A 24,694-nucleotide genomic window follows, 5' to 3' on the forward strand; every position below is an offset into this window, starting at 1 on the left:
GTTCTCCTTTATTCAGTCCTACCAGTCAAAATATACTATGGACATAATTATGAAATTACGAAAAAAAAAGATAAAATTAATTTTTAAAAATTGTTAATGGATTATCTGCATTACACTGAATTATCTGGATTACTTTTTTTTCGTATAGGTACTTTTTTATTTGTGGTTAAAGTATAAATGGGAAGAATAAGATTGATTTATATGTTATCAATGATTTTTAATGTATGTATTTATTTATTTTCCTCTTCTCCAGCATAGTAAGCTCTTAGGTTTAAAGAGACTTTTTGGTTATAGTAAAATACATTTTTTTGAACGATCTTAACGAATCTTCAGAAATTCTATTCGCTGGATTGATCTATCCACTGAGTTTAAAAGTGTCCACTGATGACCACACCACGCCAAATACTACAGGTAATTAAATACCAATATTCCTAAGAAAATATATGTAGTTGTTATAAATTTTCTGATGACGAAAATTGATAGTCTTAGTATGTGATTTGGTGTAATTCTTGAGACCATTCAAACAACCCATACATTTATCAGGAGATAAATTGCGTGATTCTGGATAGTTTTCCGTGAGCTTTGAGCATCTGTATGAACAACTCTCTCCACTCGTAACACGATGGGGGAGTATTTCAATCGTAGTTAATACTACTTATATTAAATATAACAGAATAATATAATGCCATTCTCGGATCAGTTTCAAATAGCTTTCGGATGGTCAGTCAACGTACTATTGTAACTTGTGTGACTATCAAAATAATGAAGTAAGTAACAGAGCTATTATACATGTACCTGCAAATGCAGAACATTTCTTAATCGAAATCGTGGGAGAAGGTACCGAATTTCTTCGTTTTTAGTCAAAGATGTATAATGATTCTAACTTTTTACTCTTTTATTAAATAGGATTTACTCATATTTAACTATACCACTCTAGTCTACTCGAAACATAATAATTACTAAAACCCTGAGAAACCTGTGGCGTGGGAGTCAGTCACCTGAAGCAGATGGAAATTTCGACGCCCTCTTCAGCATTCAATTTAAAAGACTAAAATATGCAGTAATTCTAAAATTATTTTTTTTACAAGAACAATTCTCATTATTATGTACTGTACAGGTTATAAATAAAAAAGTTGTAAAATGTTTTACAGGATAATAATCATATTTATTACAAAACTTCTTGCAAGTATGCTAATTCCATTAGTATAACATGTATCGAACACTTATAATTATACTTTGACGGTTGACAAAATTAAATTATTAGCGAATTGAATATAAAACACAAATCAACTTCTAATATGAACTAGAACGATTAATATTAATGGAAGATTATTGATTGACCGTGTGTAAAGATGAAAGGATTATGGTCCGGGTGCGGTAAAAAAAACTCAAATAGTAGAATTATACTATTTTAATGAGCCAACGTTTCGCCCCACGTTGCAGGGCTTCTTCAGGGCTAAAAAAGATACAAACACATAGTTACATAAGGAAAACAAAAACATAAGTGTAAAATAACAGGGGTATAAAATGTAAAAAAGTAAGATATAATAAGAAAAATTAAAGGTAGTAAATAGTAAATGTAAAGGGTAATAGTAACAAATAGATAAGAAAAGAAATATTAAAGAAAATACAAATATACTAATATACAGTAATATACTAATATACTAATATACTAATAATACAGTAGTATTAAGAATATTAATACGGTTACTATTAATATTCTTAATACTACTGAAAAATACTATAATTTTTAGAATTAAAAAAACATACTTATGTCTTTAACTAATACTTTAAAGTTTTATATTCATTTCAAGATACCGGGTTCCCCAGTTTCGTCACCGAATAAGTAATGAAAAATTCCATGCTCATTTCATTTGGTCCGAATTGTAGGTGCCACAAAAATATGAAATAGAGTAGTTCGCATTTCCACAAGATACTATTATTACTAATTGTGAAATTTTATCACCATTTTGTGAAAGTGACTCTTGATGCACCCCCCCGTTACGCCACTGTGAGAAATTATTTTTTCAAAGACAAATTTATACAGTTTTGCACGATTCATTTTTTGTTTGCATTTTGATTAGTCATAAGTTTCAGTTTAAAATATCAAGGTTAACAAGAATTGTAAAGTGATTGTTTTCCACTATAACTCGTGTGTCCAAGCTGCTTCGTAATTTCAATTAAATACTTATGATTTTTGAGTCCTGAGAAATTCAATATTGCAATAATAAAATTTTGAATAATAATGAGATACATCCCGTTATTTTAAATTTTGTTTTCTGAATTGAATATGATATATAATCTTTACACTTTCTTGAGGCTGGTTAATTTTGTTTAAATAAATAATTCAATTTTTATCCATTTTTGTCTCAATACATTTTATTTTTCTTATAAGTCCGACGTTTGGTCAATCCGGCCATCCTCAGGGATTGTTAATTTACTTTACTTCATATTGTCATATGTGTTTAAACTTTGTGGTGAGGTGAACTATGAGAACGTGCCGCTGCCTAGTAGTTACTTGATGTTCAGTTTCCTACTCAAACTATTCTTGGGAATATTGAATGAGATATTTTGACTCTCAATTTCGGCTTATGCTGCCTCAAGTAGAAAAAATATAGTCATATTTTAGGACTTTTTCTTACGAAATAAAGTGAATATTTGAGTTTACAATAGTTATCTACATTTTATTTCTATCAATGCAATTATTTCTAAATAAAAATTGATAGTCTGAATAAGTAAAAATTCAGAAACTAAGGTAATGTAACTCACGGGACCAAAAATATGAGTAAACGTTTTGTAAAACTTGTTACTAAACAGGATTTTGAAATTGCTGACTAAAGTAGTTACTTCATAAGCACAGATGATGAAAATTTTGGAATAGATGAACGGCCGGTAAAACACGCGATTGGTCAATGATGTTAATTGAAAATTTAGAATAATTTTATTAATAAAAATTGTGCAAATATCATTAAAAAGTAAGTATCAATAATTATTTTCATAATTGAGGGACTATTCCGCACAAAAGCGACAAATCCTACTTGATAATGATGCGAAAAAACATTTGATAAATCAAGAAAACCTTGAATTTTGGATTCCATTATATATTTTTTTCCAGGTTTTGACAGCACATTGGAGAATCACTCTGAGATGACGTCACAGCAAGTTGTGTTTATCATGTAATCCAAAGTTTTTGTCTTCTTTGGAAAAAGATCGCTGTTGCTGGCTCTTAATCTGATTTACTTGATTTGAAATTAATATTCTTACTGCTAGGTTTATAAGAATTAGTAGAAATGTTTCGTATCCAACAACCTGACAGGAGCTGTGTCGAAGAAGAAAAAAGAGCTGCTAGGAATTTGGTTCTTAAAAACATTGTCTTTTTCATTGGGGCTGTCGCATTGATTAAAGTGGGTAAGTTACTATTTTCAAATATTTACAGTACTCTTCTTCATGCAAGTGTATGCAATATCTGATAACATATGCTATTATTTTCAAGATTTGCTGATTAAATTATTGATTAATAAATATTAATTGTCCATTGCTAAGGGTCCTGATTTGTTTTAATCTTGATTGATTTAAAAATATTTGCTTCTTTAATGACAGTGGTGTTCAAGTCGTTTATATTTTAGATCTACAAGTTAATTATGAGCAATATCTATGTTATCATATTTTTATTCCTTGAATTTTTTTATCCCCAAATGCACAACCTTATATTCTATTATGACTGTCTTTCGAAGTAATGAAGGACCTATGAAATGAGTAATGAGATTTTACTCATCTTTTTTACAATTAGAGGGTTATGGTGTAGTTCATACTTGTTTAGGACCAAGCACATTGAGTAGTTTTCTGTTACGTCTTATCACCTATGATGCAATGTGTGGATTGGCCTTTAATAGCAAATTTTTGCGTGTTAATTACATTTAAGAAAAAAATGTTCCTACTTTGAATGGTAGATTTTTCAAACACTGTGTTCATTAACTTGTTACTGCCATAGAAATAATTTTCTGTATCATGTGCATTTATACCAAACAATAGTGTGTGATACAGCATTTACCATCTATGTATTGATTTTTTTCGGTTGTAGCTGTATCTTCAAGCACTCCAACATTGGTGAATTACATGTTACAAATCTTTGCTTTTGATTATCTTCTATTAACGAAGAGTTCTTGTGGATTTCTATGTTTCTCTTGCTAGTATCACTTAGTTATCATTGTTGAAATTTGTTCTGTAGATTGCTCTCTCAATTCCTCAATGAGCTGTTTAAAAAATTGTTTGCATCCTTACCAGTATAAAATTCTTATATTCACTAGTGATCATTTTTCAGTATCTTAATAAAGAACAACATTTGAAGAACTCCATGTAAAAATGTTTTTACAATGAAATTTTGACAAACAGATTTTTCATTTTAAAATGTTTTTATTTTTCTGATTTAATTCCACTTGTGCTATCAATGAATCAGTCCTGTATATTTCAGCAGTTTCTTAAGCACCAAAACAGAAATTATGTTAATTTTTCCAAAGGCAAGGCTTTTTTTCTACTCCCTCATAATTTTAAAGAAATGTTAGCTAAAATTTTGTTACTGGGAACTCTTCATTTATTGAAGACTATGTTTGTTCATGGTATACTTTGAACTGCATTGGGTGATTGGGAGTGACATTATGAACTTTCTTAATGGCTATGCCTTTCTGACTTCATAATACCAATTTTTGCTGTTCAAATATTTTTCATTTCTACTGCTTTCACTATTAGTGTTTAGAATAAAAAGTGGACAAACAAAAGTTCTTAAAATAACCATTTTATGAGCCATAATAATGTTCTATTGTTGAAAGATAATATTTTATTACAGATTATTAATTACAATGATATTTTTCGGAAAACATGGAAGTCTTTACACTTAAGAATCGATTATTTTTTTTTAACATGGTCTAATAATTTTGATCTACCATATAATTCACTATCAAGTATTTGTAAAACTAGTATTTGTATATATGTATGTGTGTGTGGATGTGTATATGATATAATATAAATTATTTCTTTAACTTAATCTAATTAAAATAATTCCTCCTGGCAACTTTCTTCTCATAATTATTAAAAACTTATACAATATGAAGTTTATGTTTGAGAAGTTTTTATTATATTGACTAAGAATTATTGTGTTGATTTGAATTTATATTAACTCAAATATTTCAGATTATATTATTATTTAGCAATTATAAATATTTTGTTTTCTGTTTCAGCTCCCAATATTATTAGAGCGTGGAATTGAAGACAGGATGTTTATAAATATATTTAATTTCAAATGCTTCGCACAATAAAATATCGAATTATTTGTTATTTGATGTTTAGTTAGTAAACATCAAAAGTGAAGATTACATGAGCGAGATTTACATGTATATTAGTTCTTAATTAATAAAAATATTAATTTAGTTTTGTTTTATCCCATTTTTTCTAGCTTACATTCCTTTTTTTTATTTTATAATTTTAGTTCTTTTTAGCTATATTTTTTAATCATGAAATCCTTTTTTCTGTGATGATTCTTTATTCTCTGTATGAAGTTAAAAATTATGGTTTCTATAAAATTTTAATGGCCTCATAAGTAGTATTGGCCACTGGAAACCTGTGTGTGGAACAAACCTGATTGAAATACGGGCTTACCTCATATTTTTTTTTACTGTAGGTCTGTGAGCTATGTCAAAGTGGAAGCAGTGTTTTAACAGATGCTTTCTGGGTTCATTCAAGCGTAATAAATGTATCTAATATTTGTTAACAATGAATCATACTGTTTGAAAACTTTTTTTTTTTTTTACTACGCCAAAGGAGGCATTTCTGCCATTTTGTTTCGTACAGCCCAGTATAGTTTAGCTCTGCCAATGTAACTCCCATCTGTAGTCAAGTTCGCCGTTTTGGCGACAGCTCTTGATCGTTTGGATTACGCAGGGGGCATCATGAGCAGGCGATCAACTTCACCCCCCACTGTTTGAACACTGCTAATTTATACTATCAATCTAGAAGTCACAATCCATTTTATTGTTTTTTATTTATACCCACTCATAGGTAGTCAAATTCAATTTTCTTTTTATTTAATGTAGTTAATTTTTTCAGAAATAAGTTATGAGAACACAAGTACCTATATAAATAATATAACTCTGAAAAACAAAATAATAGTAATCAAATTCAAACATCAAGAATCAAATATAATACAAAAATATTTTTTATTAAAAAATATATCATTAATGACAATCTACGGTAAAATTAGTTAAAGCCACTGATTGTGAACAATGTTTTCTCCCATGAATTTGTGAAAATTAAAGACAACTTTTTTTTTTTTAAATATTTTATGTTCGGTGTTTCTGAAATTAAATAATAGAAGCAGCTTTGTGAGTCATTTTTAATCTCAGATACTCTTTCATTTCCATTTCCAGTTCCCTAGTTGCTTAAGTGATTATTAGTGTTTATGTAGCAAGTGCAGGTTCGCTTAAGTAATAAGTATAGTTTAAAAAATTGGAAACCAATGTACAATTCTGTCTGAAATAAATGAGGTCACAAAATATGCAAATGTTGATATCAAACTTTTGAAATATTCAAACCTATATATTGGTCTAATACTTTGGTGCACCATGATTGGTTCTGGGAAAAAAATTAAATTTTAATTGTGTTTATACTCAACTCATTGGATACTCTTTGGTCCACAGTTATTTGTTTGTTATTTAACTTAGGCATTGACTGATATGGGATGATACTTGGTCTGTAATTTAGATTTTATTAATTTGTTAAATTATTCTTGAAGTTAAGAAAAAAGAAAGCAAAATAAATTCTTAAAAAGTGTAGTTAGTGATGGTTTATATATACAGTGGACTCTTGCTGATCCGATCTAATTAAAATCTAGGGGGTTCGGATAAGTGAAAATTTTAATTACCAAACGGGAAATAAAAATTTCACTTTATAAATAAATCAATTTAAAACTAAAAATATCAATTAATTTATATACAAATGTTTTGACAATAATTAATAATTGTTTAGAAATTTAGTTTCTTAACTATTTTCCTGTAAAATGATCTGGTATTTTCGTTTGTCGTTTGTTAACAAAATATTTACAACTAATGAGGTTGAAGTGGAAAACTTAGTAATGACGTTGGTTTCTGGAAAATACCCTCAGAGGTGCCGAGTGTTGAAAAGGTAATAAAAAATTTCATGGAAAACAATCTTTTTGTTTCCAAAGTCCCCTGAAACATATATTTTACCATCATTTTAAGGTGAATATTTTTTATGGTATCTTGTTGCCATTATGAAATTTGTGATACATAGTGATTTCCAAGATTCAGCTCTACCTCTTATTTGTCTTGACATATTCCTTTCTGATTTTCTGTGTGTAACTTTGTGATAATTATAGTCTCCTGGGAAGAGAACACCAAACTGCATGGTCCTTTTATCTTGTCTCCTTGCTTTATACTATGATGCACAAACTGATTGATTTCATTAATAAAGTAATATTTCATACCCCTCTGAAACATTTAAGATATTTACCCAGGCACATCTGTTGAAGAAAATCTCTTTCGACTTGAACTGGCTCTTATGTCACTAGTTCTTGGTACTATAAATCAGAATCTGTTCTATATGGCATTGCACACCCGCAGAGTACTTGCAGTTGTTAAACATCGATCTTGTTTAATTTTTTGGCCAGTTGTTGATGAAAGATGCTAATTTTCTTATAGTAAAAGTGATGATTCAAGAATTCTGTGTGTGATATGATTTAGTGGCTAAATTGGGTATATCAAGAACAACATTTGTACTTACCTCTTCATTATTTCAGACTGCACTCCTCTTTCTTCCCCACCCCATACTCTCCCCATTCTCTCCTCTTTGGCAACCACAAGGACCTTAATCTTCCTTAATTTTTCCTTATATTTATCTCTATTGAGGCAGTCTTGACTTGAGATTCCTAATTTCCCCATTTCTCTCTTCATCTGCTTAATGTCTTCCTCACCCCCTTTGTATCTAAACATTTTCCTAAAGATCTCCCTATTAATTCTGCTCGGATTCATCCTGACCACATGACTGTAGAAAAGCAGCCTCCTTAACCTAATGTCCGTTTCCAGGTCATCCATTTCTCTGTATAATGCTCTGATAGGCCTCAGCCTATATCCCTCCAATAACTTTACTGGCCCTTAAATCTTCCTCAAGATCTTCCTCTCTATTCCCAAAGTTTTGTTGAGCTAGGAAGAGAATACATTATATACTTTTTATTAATTTTTGTTTACATAAGAAACTTTATATATTAAACAAAAAAGAAAAATAATAACATTTTAATGTTTAGGTGATAGCTATTATGACACTTACATGCAAAAGTTGTAATTTTTAGCTATATTGACAATTCTTATATTTTTGAAATTTAATTAAGTTTATAAAATTTAAAACAAAAAAACATTTATTTAAAATTATGAATTTATTCCTAATTATTAACAGATTTTTTTTATAAATATCAATGTATCTACATTCTAACTATTATATTACTTCATTCTGCACATATACAAAAAAAAAAGTTATACCATTAGCGTGCCCAGAGGGTAGGAGAAGGTTGCTGCCTCCCCTCCCTGCAAGTAAAAAAAAATTAATTTAATAAAAAATCATATTTTTTTTAAGCAAATAATTGTAACAACTAATAAAGCACTACTATGATTCTATATAATTTTCTTAAACTTTTGGTTTCATTTGCCTTTTCCTTGCTGAAATGTCAAACCCTAGTTTTGATTCTGGGTACGCCCTTGTGTTATACATAATTATAATTATTAGGATTGGTTTTTTTTTTTTTAATGAATAAGATTTAGATCAGAGAAGCCAGTTGTAAAAATGGAATGCATTTGTAAGCCAATATTGGGCTTCATTGATAGATTTTTTTTCACCTAGAAACAAAATTACTAATAAATTCTGAAAAAAATGTAAAAGTTTCTGGAAATTTTATATGATACTGGTTTCACTAAAATAATATTATTTCTTCAGTTCTCTTGGAGGTCGACATAGAGGGATCTTGTTCCACCATTTTATAATTTTTAAAAAAATTGATTGTATTGGACATGATTTATTTCTTACTTAAACTGCCTACTTGTACTTTTTTATAATGTTTCAAAACCATTAAAAGATCTAGCCTGTTTTTATATTTAAGTGATAAGTACTAATATTTTAATAGTTATATGTAGAATAGGATAAAATAGAACTTTATTTGTTAAAGATTTGCAATTTTGTACAAATCAGATAAGCATAGATAACTTTATTTCTCTCTTATGTGTATAGTTTAACATAATTGATCTTTTACTTGGCTCAGAAGAAGAATAGTAACTGTAAGGTGTTTATATTTTAAAATATATTTCTATTTTAACTAACATATACCTACATGGTAAATGAACCATAAAAAAATAAAATGTGACAAAAAAGGAAAACTACCTGAACTGGTACTATTATAAGCAACAATTATCACTAATTATAGCATTATATTGTTGGTTTGAAGTTTATTTTATGGGCATCAGTAGATGCAGAAAACATGACTCATAAATATTTGTCTTTGCCTTCTCTTAACTTTTCATGGTTGAGAATAATGTGAAACTGACATAATGAGAAACAGTCTACCAAAATAAGGCAGGAACGATTACGTCTTGCCCAGACTACAAACCTTTTAACAATAAGTTACCCGCTCATTCAACAGGAAATTTTTCCCTCTAAGGAGAAATTCAAGAGAGAAAGGGAGATAAGAACCTGAATCTAAAATAGTAAGAAAAAGTTCTTATGTGAAAACAACTTAAAGGAGACTAGGGAAACAGTGTAATTAAATCGACCCAATAAATTCAGGAGAATCTTCAGCTTTATATCCAAAGAGTAGATCAAGGGTCAAAGGTGAAACCTCAGGATTATACTTAAAGTAAAATTAGGACCTGAATAGATATTGAAATATATGAGAATCAGATGTATTTTTAATATAGGGATTAGATGTAATTTGTCAAATAAGAAATTTTATATCTCCCCCCTTAAACAATTGTAGCGACGTTCTATATTTGTATATACAATATAGGTAATGCTTGTAGGAGTTCTTTTTGGAAACCAAATTAAAACATTGAAATGTATATTACCTATTAAGTAAATATAAAATATATTCTTCATTTATAGACTCCAATGGTGCTTTAAATATATAATATGTGATGTTTTTATTTTGTAGAGCTGTAATATTTTTATTTTGTAATATGTATTCTAATATTTTGTATATGTATTCTAATATCTAATACTGAAGATTAACAGTTAAGTTTGGTTATTTAACAAGCCAAACATTATTCCCGCCTTTTTTGGAGGAGTGAATGTCAATAATTATCATCATATGTACAATATTGATAGAGAATTGTCAGAATTTTTAATATTTAACGTTTTAAAATGAAATGGATTTATGGAACCAAAAACAATTTACTACTAATACTTTTTGAATTCATACATAGTTGTTTATTTATTATCTCTTAAATTTTACAACGCTTATAATAAACTTAATTTAAAAATAAGAATTTCAATTTTTTGGTTAGATAGAGAAAACAAAATCAGGTTTCCCACCAACATTTTTATTTTTGTCCTTATGTTGCTCTAATAATCAGAACATATATTTTTGTTTGTAAAAACCATAAGTCATTCTGTGTAAGAAACGTTGTTTATATTCCGAATTAATTATTTATTTAAATATTAGAGTATTTTTTTTCTTAATACCATTGATAATTAGTTAATTTGATGAACTACAGATAGCGACATGGACTATGGTGGAGGGAGATGTTCCCGGACTTGAGCGCCAACATTCCCTCTCTGTTATCGGAGGTGTATGTATCGTAGAAGTGCTGTCACATAAAATCGTATTTGACGTAAATGTTTCGTGATAGTTGACATATTCTGTGTTTGTTAAGTGGAAAATTAGAAGCCTCTGCATTTTCATAAATTCTTATAAGGTAATAAATCTGAACACTTCCAAATATATATTTGTTTTACTGTAGTTTGTTTAATCAAAGTTTATATAAATTTAATACATTTTTGATTATATTTTTTAAATAATTTAAATTAAATTTCGATGTCATTGCCAGGAAAGCCAATTTAAAAAAAAATCTAGTATTATAGTATGTTGTAAATACTAGTACTAATATTGTTAGTATTGTGTAAATACGTTTGTAAAGTAATTTTTCTGAACAGATCCAATTATATTTTTTTACACTTAGTATAATATTACAATTTTTTGGATTATGATTTTCTAATTTGATAATGTTTTGTTTGATAATAATTTTTTATTATGCGTACATTATAAGTACAAAGTACAATCATTATTCATATGTAAACTATTCGGAAACCTTTAGTTTTTACTTTGAAACATTAATCAATATTTTTTTTAATTGCTTTGTTTGAAGTTATCAAATAAAAATTATGACTCCTAGTTCTTCGAAAAATGTTCATGAATTTAATTTTATATCATTACCTTAGTGGTAATTTGGTAAAAGAAGGTAAATTGGAAATTTTTTGGGCAGTTCTTTTAGTTTGCAGTATTTTTTTTTTAGTATATTTTAAATTTAAATTTGATTTATTTAAATCAAATACCTATGCTAGTATCCTAAAGGTATCATTGATCATAGGTGGGCGCGGGAAACTCCCCTGGAACCTTAGGAAGTTAAATAAATTATAAAGCCTTATAAAGAGGTTTCTTATGTTAATTCATATGAATTGTATTTATTAATTTTTTTTAACAGTCCCTTAAGATAATTTCTAGACCCACCTCTGCGACTTATTATAATGATCTTATTGGCTCTTTACCTAGACTTGAAGACCTCGCATTTATTATATTAAAAGAGCGGGTTTTTTTCGAGATTTGGTCAGCAGTTGTTTCATACTTGGAAATAGCATTTTTCTTTATAACAATGATGCTTTGGCTGTATTAACATTATAAAAACATCGAGCATACTTATTTATGTTTTTTTGTTGTGTAATTAAACTAGTCCATTTTTCATTATCCCTGATGTTAAATAGCCGAAATGTTTTAAAGAAAAACACAAGAAAACCACCCAAAACTTTTGGTGAAAATTTGACCTTCCTCTTAATTTATTTTAGGATATTTATCCCATTGCGAATCTCAGATCTAAATTTGAATGTAAAATTCGATTTGATACAGTACTTTTTGATGAGTTAAGTATGCACCATATTTAAAACATTAAATGGTGCGTGGGAACAACATTTAAAAAATCTGATGTTCACGACACACAGCTTTCACTTACTTATATTTTGAGGTGAAATTAATCCTTATACATTTTAAAATAGCTATTTATTTATTATTCAAGTTAACAGCATTTCTGCTTACTATATTTGTATATTTCTTATATACGGAGAAAAAGTATTTGCACTTGCATTTTTTCTTTAAAAAAATCAATTAGTATCCCGATTAAGTCTCAGCACTCTTTATTATATCATCAACAGTCCAACGTTTCGACCAATTCGGCCATCCTCAAGGACAATCCAACAATTAACAGCTTATATTATATATTCGTTTGTAACAATTTTAACAACATTATTATTAACAATTAAACATACCTTAAATATAAATTTACTCCTCACATCTAGTTATTTAACATTGTTACAGAAAAAAAGTATGTAATGAATTGAAATGTAAAAACAGTTCATTTGAGTTCACCTAATAAAAAGTACTTATTAAAACTCGCTAAGTAACAGTATATATTTAATTGTAAAACTTTAATCATAATAAAAAAATATTTAAAAATAACATAACCGCCAGGAAAAAAGTATTTGCACACTTGTTTGTTTGTTCATAAATACAAAGTTATGTTTGTTTACTCATAGAGTATAATTCTGTTCTTTCCTATCAGTATTACAAAATATTTCGATCGTGTAAGAACTAAATATTTTTAAATGCTTAATAATGCCAAAAACAAGTAAACTGAGTGCCACCACTCGCGAAAAATTGAATTTATTTCGCAACTAATGAAAATCATATCGCGAAATATGAGATGTCTTAGTTCTCCACTTTTCTACAGTAAGGTGCGTGATTAAGAGATACGAAGAACGAGACTGAACTGCAAATAACCGGCGCAAAGGTCGTCCCAGAAAACTAAATGAAAGAATGGAAAGAAAAATCAAAATTAGAACTCTCGAAAATTCAGCTGTAAGTAAAGGTGCTCTAGCTATTAAAAAATTCTACATCTCATTAGGTACAAAGAAGTTCATATAGACAAAGGTCCGACTCTCAACAAAATATGAGAAAAGTAAATTAATATTTTATAGCAAGTCACTTTTTTTTTTTTGGTTTTTGAACTCAGTGGAACTCAAAACGTGTATTTTTTGCGAGTCTTGGTTTTTGGACTCAGTGGAACTCAAAACGTGTATTTTTTGCGCAAAATGAAGTACTTTGTAAGGAAGTACTGTTTTTGGAACTACGGTTGTACAAGGATGTGATTTGTTTATGATCACGCTCAACCGCCAGATTTTCCCACCATTAAGGGTATCCACTTTATAGGGGCTGGGCGGGCACAAGATGGGACCCGAACCCGCAGGGTGGACTCACGACTACAGTAACACAATAAATAATTATCTGCTACAGCCCGATTCGAACCTGGTTCCTTGGGATTACACATTGTCATCTCGCTCTCCGAAACATAAAAATATATGGTAAAATTAAAAAAATGAAGAGGTGATATCTTGAGTTTTATAATTCAAAAGAGGGTTTGTAGTAAAATTGAAACTTAATAAACAGATGTAAATATCGTATGTAAGGAAAGAATTGAAGAGAGAAGAGGGTTATGGGGTTCTCATTATGTAAATTTCAATGTTTTTCATTATTTACACAGAACACTGTTTGATTTTTAATTATTTTTCTTTTTTATAATGTTTTCAACGTCTGCAGTTATTATTTTTTTTTTATTAAGAGAAGATGGCTCTTAATGAATCGATCGCCAGAGTTAGGGAGCACAAAGGATTGCGGGACCTCGGATAGATATGGCACTGACTCTCTTGGTCTCTTTTTGATCACATATTTTAGTTTTCGTTAATGGGTAGACAAAGATAGAATCAGAATACATTTCTTAAAAAAATTAAATATTTTTATTATTGCCAGTGGCCATGAGTTTTCTTAAAGTGGCGGCAGTAGAAACTACAATGGACAGGAAATGACAGGTTGTAGTTAGCGGTCTTGGACAATACCGCACGTCCGGTAGGGCGTTCCGATCAGCCATCCTAGTTCTGTTTCCATTGACGGCATTTCGAGATATTGGTCCAAGAGTCCGAGTGGAGCAAAAAAAAAGAAGTTATTTCACCCCTATATTTGATTACATTAATGAAAAATAGTTATACTAGAAGATCGATGGTTGACCTCGCGTATGATAACAAAAGAAAGATGGTAAAGTGCGATCAAAGAAAAAAAATTCAAATAGAAATAAAATATTTATAAATGAAATATGGTCTGGGTGCGGTCAAATGAAACTCAAATAGTCAGAGTCCAAGTCACCCTAACTTTGACTCCTGTCAAAACAGCCTTGACGAAGCCCTGCAACGTGGAGCGAAACGCTGGCTCAAATAAAAATAGTCATTACTATTTGAGTTTCATTTGACCGCACCCGGACCATATTCCGTTTATTAATACACACGGTCAATCAGCAAACTTCCAATAAAACTATCCAGTATGAGCCAACGATTCGCCCCACGTTGTAGGGTTTCATCTGGTATAAAAAATATACAAACACTTGAATGAGGATAAAAAAAAAAAAATGAAGAATGTAAATAAAAAAGAGATGTACAAAGAAAATAAATTTAAATAATAACAATAATAAAACATTTTTGACACTTAATGAAAATAGAAATAACTATAGATAAAATAAAACATATAATACAGTTATAAAGAAATATAAAATACAACTGCATTTATATTTCTTTTTTATCTGTTGTTATTTCCATTTTCATTAATAAAGGCTTTGTTATTCTCATTTAATTTTACTTTTCACTGTACATCTCTTTTTTATTTTTAATTTACATTGTTCATTTTTTTAAAATCTTATTTAAGAGTTTTTATCTTTTTTAGCCCTGATGAAGCCTCGCGACGTGGGGCGAAACCTCGCAGTACAAGAACCGGGAAGAAAAAAAGGCAGTTATCTCGCCCCAATTTTTGATTAATTCAATAAAAACTATGTATAATTACTAGTAAAAATTGATGAGTCTGCCAAGTATAGGTAGAGGTATTAAAAAATGGCGGCTGTTTCAAAACCTTAAAAAAACATTGATTTTTCATTCGGAGCTCTATATCTTAAAAACTACCAACACCACTAGAAAATCTAAGAGAGGAGTAAATTTTCTGAAATATTTCTTCTAAAAGAGCAATTTACGTCCAATAGTTCCCGAGATATAGCTTTTAACAAATCAAAATTTCTTAAAAATCTGCTGAAAGATTAGTAGTTAGCTAATTTATTTTAAGAAATCTATATCTCAGGAACTATGGGACGTACAGATGTCTGTTAGCACTCAAATTAAAGCTAGTTTAATGGACTATAAAGAAGTTTATGACCTTTACCTTCGTAGGAATAGTAGTTTTAATGATATCTGCTAAAGTAAATTGATTTATAGTTGTTCGGACAATAAATTTGATTTATGAAAAATTTTATTTCCGAAATCATTGGACGTACTGATGTCTGCCAGTGCTAAAATTAAAGCTAGTTAAATTTACTACAAATTGTTAACTATGTTTATCTTTGTAGGAGTAGTAGTTTTTATGATATTCGACAAAATAAACTCACAAAATGTTAATTTCTAGTTGTTCGTATAAAATGGTAAAGCAATTTATTTTAGCAAATTTCATGTAAACTATTACGCCTACGAAGATAAACACCATAAACTACTTTATAGCTCATTAAACTAGCTTTAATTTGAGTGGTAATAGACATCTGTACGTCAAATGGTTTTTGAGATATAAATTTTTCAAAATAAATTCACTAACTACTGATCTTTTAGTACGTCCCATACAACATTTTTATGAAATGTTGCTTTTTAAAAAGCTATATCTCGAAAACTATTTAGCGTAAATAACTCTATTAGGGCTCATATTTTAGCAAATTTAATCTTCTTTAAATGACGTTCTCTTAGGTTTTCTTGTGTTGTTCCTTCTTTTAGAGCTCCGAATGAAAAAATAGTTTTTTTTATTGCTTTGAAACAGCCGCCATTTTTATTCCCCCTACCTATACTTGGCAGACTCATCAATTTTTACTATTAATTACTTTTTTCTCCTCTTGGGCTCTTGTACTATTGGCACATATTAAATGACTCTTGTTTGTTTCTGTTAAAAGTTGTTTTCTTTTACCGCATTCAGACTGCTTTCTTTTTAAGAAAAATTGTTAAGTTTAAAAATTTATGACAGCCAAATGACCTAGGTGGGAGTGTCGAGATTCATTTTTCGGGACATATTAACTGCTCCAGGTGGGAATCGAACCCACAACGTTCCGAACCGAGCGCAATGGGACCTTCGCCCCAACTCGCAAGGCCGTCACGCCCCCATATATGTGTAAACAACAAAATTAATGAAGGAAATATAAAGTCATATAAGCTAAGAGTAGTAATATAAATAACAGTAATAAGATGTAATGAAGATAGGTAATTTAGTGGGGGAGGGAAGAACAATAGAATTAGAAAAGAGAGGATCTTAGAGAAGAAAGAAAAGAATAAAAGGTAGTAAATAAGAGGGACGTGTAGTACATCTGAGATAGGTCTGCCTCAGCGGGTAAATATCTTATGTTGATTTTAATATAGGATGTTCTAGGAACAAATTTGATATTCTATTCAACTTTTTTTTTTGAGCCCGCGTCGCTGGTCGAAGTGGGGCGAGACCGCGACAGCGAAGCCACCACCTCAGAGAAAGTTTATTAACAACTCTACAAGAAATTGCCAAAGAGATATTGTTGAAGTAAGAGACGGCGGCCTTAGGGAACGACCTGAATTAGAGCGGACACCGAAGGAGGTGAAACTGGCCTGCATTGTTTAGCCTGGATGCCCCCAGCCTGTCAATAAGCTGCTAATGGATAGAGCAACCCATTTCTTCATCCCTGTTGTACTTCTTTTTTTATTATTATTCCAAGGATAACCTCTTTTTATTATCTCTTAATTATTTTTGTAAGATTTATTTTGAACTTATCTAATCAATTGCGATTAATTGTTGATCTCGGATATCTACAACTTATCACTCCTAGTATTGAGTAGAAATGAATATTAGAGTTCAAACTAGGAGTTGAAAGCATTATTTAGAGGAGATGCAGGCAGAGCCATCTATACCCCATGTCCCAAATATTCAACAGATTTTTTGTTCCATTACGTCCGGAGTCATTACGTACAGAGTCCTAATAGAGCTATTTACGTTCAATAGTTCTCGAGATCAGTAGTTACTTATTTATATTGAAAAATCTATATCTCTAAAACCATTAGACCTGCAGATGAATATTAGCACTCAAATTGAAGCTGGTTTCATGGTCTATAAAGTATTCTACAAATTAAAGCTAGTTAAATTTACTATAAAATATCTCATAACGTTTTATGTAAATTTAACTAACTTTAATTTGAGTGCTGACAGACATCTATACATCTTATGGGTTCTGAAATGAAGTTTTTTTTTTATGTTTTCAAACATATTGTCCGGACAACTATAAATCAATTTATTTTAGCAAACATCATGAAAACTACTATTCCTACGAAGATAAAAGTTAGCAGCTACTGTATAGTACATTAAACCAGCTTTAATTTGAGTGCTAGACATCTATACGTCACATAGTTCCTGAGATTTAGATTTCTCATAATAAATTAAGTACTACTAATCTTTCAGTACATTTTAAAGAAATGTTGCTTTTTAAGCTATATCTCGAGAACTATCGAACGTAAATAGCTCTAGTAGTGTTCATATTTCAGCAAATTTACTCTAATTTAAATGATGTTCCTTTAGGTTTTCTAATGTTGTTGATAATTTTTAAGATATATAGCTCCGAATGAAAAATTAATTATTTTTAACGTTTACGATCCAGCCACCATTTTTTATTCCCTCTATCAACACTTGGCAGACTCATCAATTTTGACTAGTAATTATACATAGTTTTCATTAAAGTAACCTAAAGATTGGGGTGAAATAACTGCCTTTTTTTCTTCCCAGCTCTTGTACTATAACCTTTGGATGATCAACTCATACAGTTTCTTATATCTCTTAAAAATACTTTAGATATAAACGGAAGACGGTCCAGATGCGTTAAAAAAAACAAAAAAAAAAACTCAAATAGTATGTTTTTAAAATCCTCAATATGTAGTATAAATAATGTAACAATATATAAATAATTTAACAGTTTGTAGTATCTTTGTTACATTAGATTCATGATCTTTAGTTTAACATTTTAAAGCGTGTTAAATGGAAAAAACTTATGTTATATGGAGAAACAATTCCTTCTTTTACCAAGTTAAAACGATGTAACATGTAACATGGTTGAGAGTCTGTCACCCTTAATTGGGGGAAAATCTGGCGGTCTAACTTGATTCTGACCAAATCACCTCCTTGCTCAAACGTTGGCCTAGTAACTGTAGTTCCTTATGAACTAGTGCACCCATGACCCTGCATGGGCTATAGCGGTAAAGATTGAATTTTTAATTTAATATATGTGGATACATATATCTTATATGACACAGCTGCCTTCCTACCTCTCAAAATCTCAATATGAATCACAAATTTCAAAATAATAATTAAATTTAATAGTTGTAATAGAAATATTCCAAAGGTTTTATTTATTATTGTTCAAATAAATGCAATTTTTTGTCCAGTTTAGTCTCAAAAAGTTTCTTATTTCTTTATAAGTCCGACGTTTCGGCTAATTTGGCCATCCTCGATGACAACTTACATTACATTTACAAACAGCTTTTATTACACATATGATCTTCAACAATTCTAAACAAATAACAATAATATTTTTAACTTATACAATTATATAATAATACAATTTTAGAACCAAATCATTTAAAAAACAACTTCATGCAGGATATTCTGCCCGAGTCATTTATATAAGTCCACAAATTACCTTATAGGACATTATAAAACATTAGGGATTCATATATTTTTGTTAACAAGCCATTATTAGATAATGTCTAACCTAATTAGTCAAATGTTTACATTAATTTAAAACTATTTTTCACATTCAACTTTCTTTGTTATAATTTATCACAACAATATTTGTAACTTCCCCTTTCACTCACGTTAAGCATTTAAATTATTTTTTACAACTATATTTTGGTTACATTTCCTCTTTATTTTGCTATTATGTTATAATAACTAATCAGTCTAAGTTTCGCCAATTCCATTTTCGGAATTGAAAAGAATAACATCTTATGAATTTAGACCAGACACAGGTAACACACATTCTGCATCGAGAATATAAAAAAGATTAATTTTTTAAAAATTTATTTACTTAATGTGATTTACAACAGTACAAATAATAAATACAATTAGTAAATATCTTGTATGTTTCATTTACACTTGAAAACCTTGGGAAGGAACCACCTATTGGGGGCACTTCAAGCATTAATTTAAATTAGAAGGTCCTGTGGCCATCTACTTTTCAGACGCCTCGGTGGATTATCAGGGATTGTTAAGGATAAGAGCTTAAGAATTAATGGGTTAGGAGTTTGGAATGAAAAGACGCATATCTTTTTTGGGCCAAATCTGCAACGAATGGGGGGTCTTTCTGAGTTTATTTGTAACGTAAGAAGGAGCGTCAAGAATTTTACGTAGGATTTTGGATTTTTTTTTTGTCGTATCCCCCAGACGAAATAAGTAATTAAATAGCGTAGGTATATGTATATCTGGTACTTTGTAATTCATTCGATTGGCTTGTGGCATTTTAAGGTGTGTATGTGCATGGTCCAGGTGGTGTTGTGGTGCCAGTTGAATTATTGGGACGGGGAGGGGCCGTTTCGCTGGTTAAATTGTGAATAAATCGACATTAGACATTAGAATCCAAAGGCCTTCCCTCGTCGAGGACATCGACCAAGGGGACGGTGCTCTGTCACCTCCCAGGCCTTAACGGAGGGGCGATCTCTCGGAACAGAGGGTTGCAGCAGGCTTTCAACCCATCAAAGAATTTAAAGTGTCGTCGGCATATATACTCCGCACAGTGGGGAGTTGAAGCTCTTCTCGGATGACACTGTTCTTGGCCCTCTGGCGTGGTTCTTCGGATGATATTTCGGAGAACAGATCCCTGGAATCTCTGCAGTCTGTTCAGTGTGGTTTTGTAGAGGGGTCTCATTAGTGGGACCTTTCTTCCCCGGCTTCAGAAGTGGCACCACTATTGCTTACTTCCAGGCTGTGGGGAAGTACGATAGGCGTATGCAGGGATTGTAGATGTTGAGTAGGAATGCCTTACCCTTCCTTGGAAGCATCTTCATTAGGACGTATGGAATCCCATCATGGTCTGACGCTTTGTTCCTTTTGTACGGCGACGTAGAGCCGATTCCAGCTGGCTATAGGTGGAGAAGATAGCCACGTTGTTCATACTCGGAGGACAGTCAGATTGTGATGAGGGAGCATTGATCGTCCACTCAGCATCCGTGAATGGGAAGTTTAGAGCGTTTATCGAGTAGGTGTTGTAGCAATCGAAATCTACGAACAGTTTCTTCGCGTTTCAGTCTTGTATGTGGATTCCAAGTAAGTCTCTTGTCAAGATGGTGTCCTAAGTATTGAATCTGATCAACAGGCGTTAGTGGAGTAAAAAGATTAATTAAATTTAGATAGTATAGTATACTCCAAATAGTTCCATGATATTAATATTTAATACGTATACTAATTATAAATTCTTTGTAATAAACAATATATTTTATAAAATCTATACATAGTACACTTTCTTAATTTATCTCTATCATTTACCGTATTTCGGAAAAGTACAAATGTTTTATGAAATATTTTTTATATTTAGTTAGCCTTGTAAATCTTCTTGATATTAATATATTATTAGATAGGGGTAGGAGTCCCGGTGATGTATTTAGAAGAATTTTTATAATTTAGCTGTTTAACTTTAGACACGTTTAATGATTTAATTATTTTAATGAAAGAATTTATTGCTACAAAATATATAACTAAGTGAAAATATTAACTAACTTTTTTTCCTAGACTCCTATAACACAATTACATACAGAGAAAACGAGGTATTTATACATTGAAGATTTTCCCTTCAATTGCCTAGTGGCATAAATTTGTTGCTAGTCTGTTATTAGTGAATATGTTGACTGACTGAACTCAGTTTAATATGTAAATAAAGCATGTTGGTGTCGAATGGAACTGCGATTCAATTAAAACAAAATTATCTTTCAATATCACTTATTTTCTCACCTGATAAAGACGATTATAATATTGGAAAATCATTGTGATCTAACCTTCAGTGCTACAATCCTATTCAACTTTTGATAGTCGAGGAAGTAAATCATTTTCACTTCCTGAATATTAACATAAATTTGACTGTTACTTTAAATTATTAGAATTAGCTAGTCGATTAAAATAAAATAATAAAAAGTTCATTAACTGGGGAACTTTTGAATTGTACCAGTAATATTTCATCATCATCCAGCAAGGCCGATAAACAAACGGACTAAACAGATTTGTTTGGAATAACAAATGACCTAAGGCAGTTAATGACAAATGAGTTGCCAAATACTTTGCAATACTTGCATTAACTATCGTAAAAGGTTTAGGAATTAAAAAAAAGTTTATATTTTAATCTCTAAAAGTTCTTTTGTATTCTCGATGGTTTATGTATGTATAAAGTTAATCCTGATTCTATTGAACAGATAAATTAAGGATTAACTTGATTGAAACGCCTTACTCACATATAAACATTTATTCCTTAATATAGTCTCCAGTTAAGATCCTCTTCAGAATTAATTTGTTTAGCCCCCATACTTGAAGACAGCTAGCACACCACTGTAACAGATAGATATTAGGGATGACATATAAATACCTATGTATGATGTCTATACTGGATAGTAATGTTAATGTCGTGTGCTGGATGACTATGAGTATAACATATGTTTGGGCCGAGCAGTATAAGGTGTGAGGACCGTCAGCCTACTGGAACATCTCAAACTGACCAGACGGGGGGGGGGGGCTTATGAAGCTACCTGTGTATCTTGAATCGCTTTGTGATTTTTCAGAATTAAACCATGCTGGTTTACTCTATAAACGTTCTACTTCAGAAAGTGTATCTGAATCGTCGCTCGGCTGCTGACCATGAATAGACATACCCCGTGGATCTATGCAAATGGAACAATCGGAGAGAGAGAGAGGAAAGACTAGGGTTTTACAAGGTTTTGTAAAAAAAAAAAAAAAAAAAATTACAGACGATTTCCAGTGTCTTTGGTCATCTAAATGAGGACCATAGAATTGTCGAATGTAGTAGTCCCGGACCTAAGAACTTTCTGAGGAGCAATGCACTTGTGTAACAATTACATCTAATCGATATTGTCAATCCTAAAAATTAACGTTAAAATAATATAAATTTTTGTAAATACTATTTACTTTTTCAAGGCATCTGTTTTATTTACATGTAATAGAAAGACGTTTTCGAGAATTTTGTTGACCTTCCACGCGGGAAGGTAGCGCGCGTCCCTTAGGCTGTGTCCGTTAGTGGTTCTGAGATAGCTTCAAGGATAACACATAAGAATCGATTTTAAGAAATGATTCCAATCGATAGAGAAATCAATTTTTTTAAATGTATTGGTAAAAAAACGCACAGTTTATTTACTTCTCTCCTGTATTGTAAGGTACGTGAGCGCAAGAACTTGAGGTCACAGAAAGCGGACGATATCCTGTCCCGTACACCTTACACTAACTGTCCCTGCCCACTTTCTAGCGGCACCACGTACCCTGTACTTTCATCCTGCGTACGGCACATTTCGATCTTGTCATTTCCTGGGTCATGTTTCTCATGCTATCTCAATGTGGAAGAAATTAACTGCATTGGTTGGGATTAAAATAATTTAACTAATCATATAGATCTATCATCCAGAAATTTTCAATTTTAGGAGTGCGTCTGTTCATTTCTTTGCTTTGTTCCATAGATAGTCCTAATGTGTACGCTAACTGTATGTACAAAGAGGTTGTAATACATAGGGGTAAACGTATAGTCGCTATAGAATTTGTATAATCTTATATATAGTATAGTCTTTGGACTATGGAATGAATACAATTGTGTTTTTAAACCTAGAAGATATTTTTATTTAGTGTGTTTATCTCAAATCATCCTTGTACCTATTTGAGACTTTGGTTTGTTTGTTTACAACTTACCTGATCATTTTTGATAAATAGGGAGGGGGAAAGGTGAGGGATTATCGCATAGGTAAACAATTTATTCTTATCAGAGTGGGAGGGTCAAGTTTTCATTCCGTGGGAGCGTACGAAATAAAAGTCAACCTGCCCAGAACGACAATGAGATGGCGCCACTTGAAATTCGAAGTTGTTAAGGTGAAGCCTTAACCCACTCATCTACAATGGTCTCAATTTATTTGAAGTTTTGCAGAGGCAAGTGATTTTAGTGCGAACAATTTCAAAATAGGTTTTTTTACGAAAAAAATAATCTTTATGTCTCTTTAATGTCGATCCAATAAATTGGAAACATCGGAAACTATATTTATTCAGTTTCTGAATAGCGCAAAATGATGGAGTTTTCCTTACACCAACTCCTATCCGTTAACTCTTAATGATCTTTAGATTTTAAAATGAATTATTTTTTTTTTTTTTGGATCGTGTATATTACCTGGCCCCACAGCACATAATTTGTGGCATTGATTGATTTTAAATACTTTACAGGTTGTCGGTGTGTGGTGTATTTCCGTTTGTCCTGATTTAATTTAATTTTGTAATCCAGTCATATAATAATGTTAAAATTAAATAAAAAATAATGTCGTATTTAAGATTTAATAAAGATTGGACAGGTTCTTTACAATATTAAATACTTTATCAGCGTTGATCCTCCTGTTAAATCGATTAATTTTAATAGTCGATTAATTTAATCGTCTTTGCTATCTCCTTTCACGCCGTCTAAACTAAAACTCTTAGTTCCCCCCACTTTTACTATGGCTCCCTGATATACGGCGGACTCTAAATTTACAGGTCCGCAGGATAGGTATTGGTAAATAAGATTTATTTTCGGGATCATCAGCGACACGCATATAATCCAGTATTAAGCCAGTTTAAGTAGCTTCTTATCTATGTCAGTATTTTCTAGCGTCTTTCTTGTTCCAAGTAATTAGAATTTAGTGCCCTTACTTTATTTTATACAACCTGCATTTCAAATCCTGCGTTCAATCCTGTAATAAGAGGTCCCATCTATTGGACGTTTACTCTTAAACCCACCGAACTGCTAGTTTGACAAGTCCTTCTTTACCCGATCTGCCTCCCTCTGAAACTCTATCCCTTCTCCTATACGTCATACACCCATTGTTCCCTCATTGAGATCTCTCCTATTCAACCACCTTCTTCTCCAAATAGGATAAATTATTATTATTAATAATAATAATATGAACCACTACAACCCAAGAAGGGTCATGGGCTCTGTACTTTGTAAGGCTGTACTGTTTTTATAACATGATTTGTTTGTTTGTTTTATTTATTTAAGTGTTTCGACCACTAGGGTCA

The 24,694-nt window shown here is 30.8% G+C and overlaps 1 protein-coding gene and 1 long non-coding RNA gene across 3 annotated transcripts in view; both read left to right on the plus strand.

Annotated features, from left to right (window-relative positions):
- Positions 1–396: 396 nt before the first annotated feature.
- On the plus strand, positions 397–5,424 carry LOC106683520 (uncharacterized). 2 transcript variants are annotated; one of them, XR_001343562.2, is made up of 3 exons: positions 397–411; positions 3,116–3,408; positions 5,235–5,424. It is a non-coding gene; the product is annotated as an uncharacterized lncRNA (long non-coding RNA). The 2 variants fall into 2 exon arrangements; XR_001343561.2 differs by lacking the exon at positions 397–411 and adding an exon at positions 2,900–2,975.
- A 5,380-nt stretch (positions 5,425–10,804) lies between these two features.
- The window catches only part of LOC106683538 (tetraspanin-9), a 159,608-nt gene continuing 145,718 nt past the window's right edge, over positions 10,805–24,694 (plus strand). Inside the window, exon 1 of the mRNA XM_014425064.3 lies at positions 10,805–10,964. The gene's annotated coding sequence lies outside the window, so the exon portion shown is untranslated. The remainder of the gene's footprint in view (positions 10,965–24,694) is intronic.

The sequence above is a fragment of the Halyomorpha halys genome, unplaced genomic scaffold (genome assembly GCF_000696795.3).
Source record: "Halyomorpha halys isolate HHAL.00 unplaced genomic scaffold, Hhal_1.1 Scaffold493.1, whole genome shotgun sequence".
NCBI classification, from domain to species: domain Eukaryota; kingdom Metazoa; phylum Arthropoda; class Insecta; order Hemiptera; family Pentatomidae; genus Halyomorpha; species Halyomorpha halys.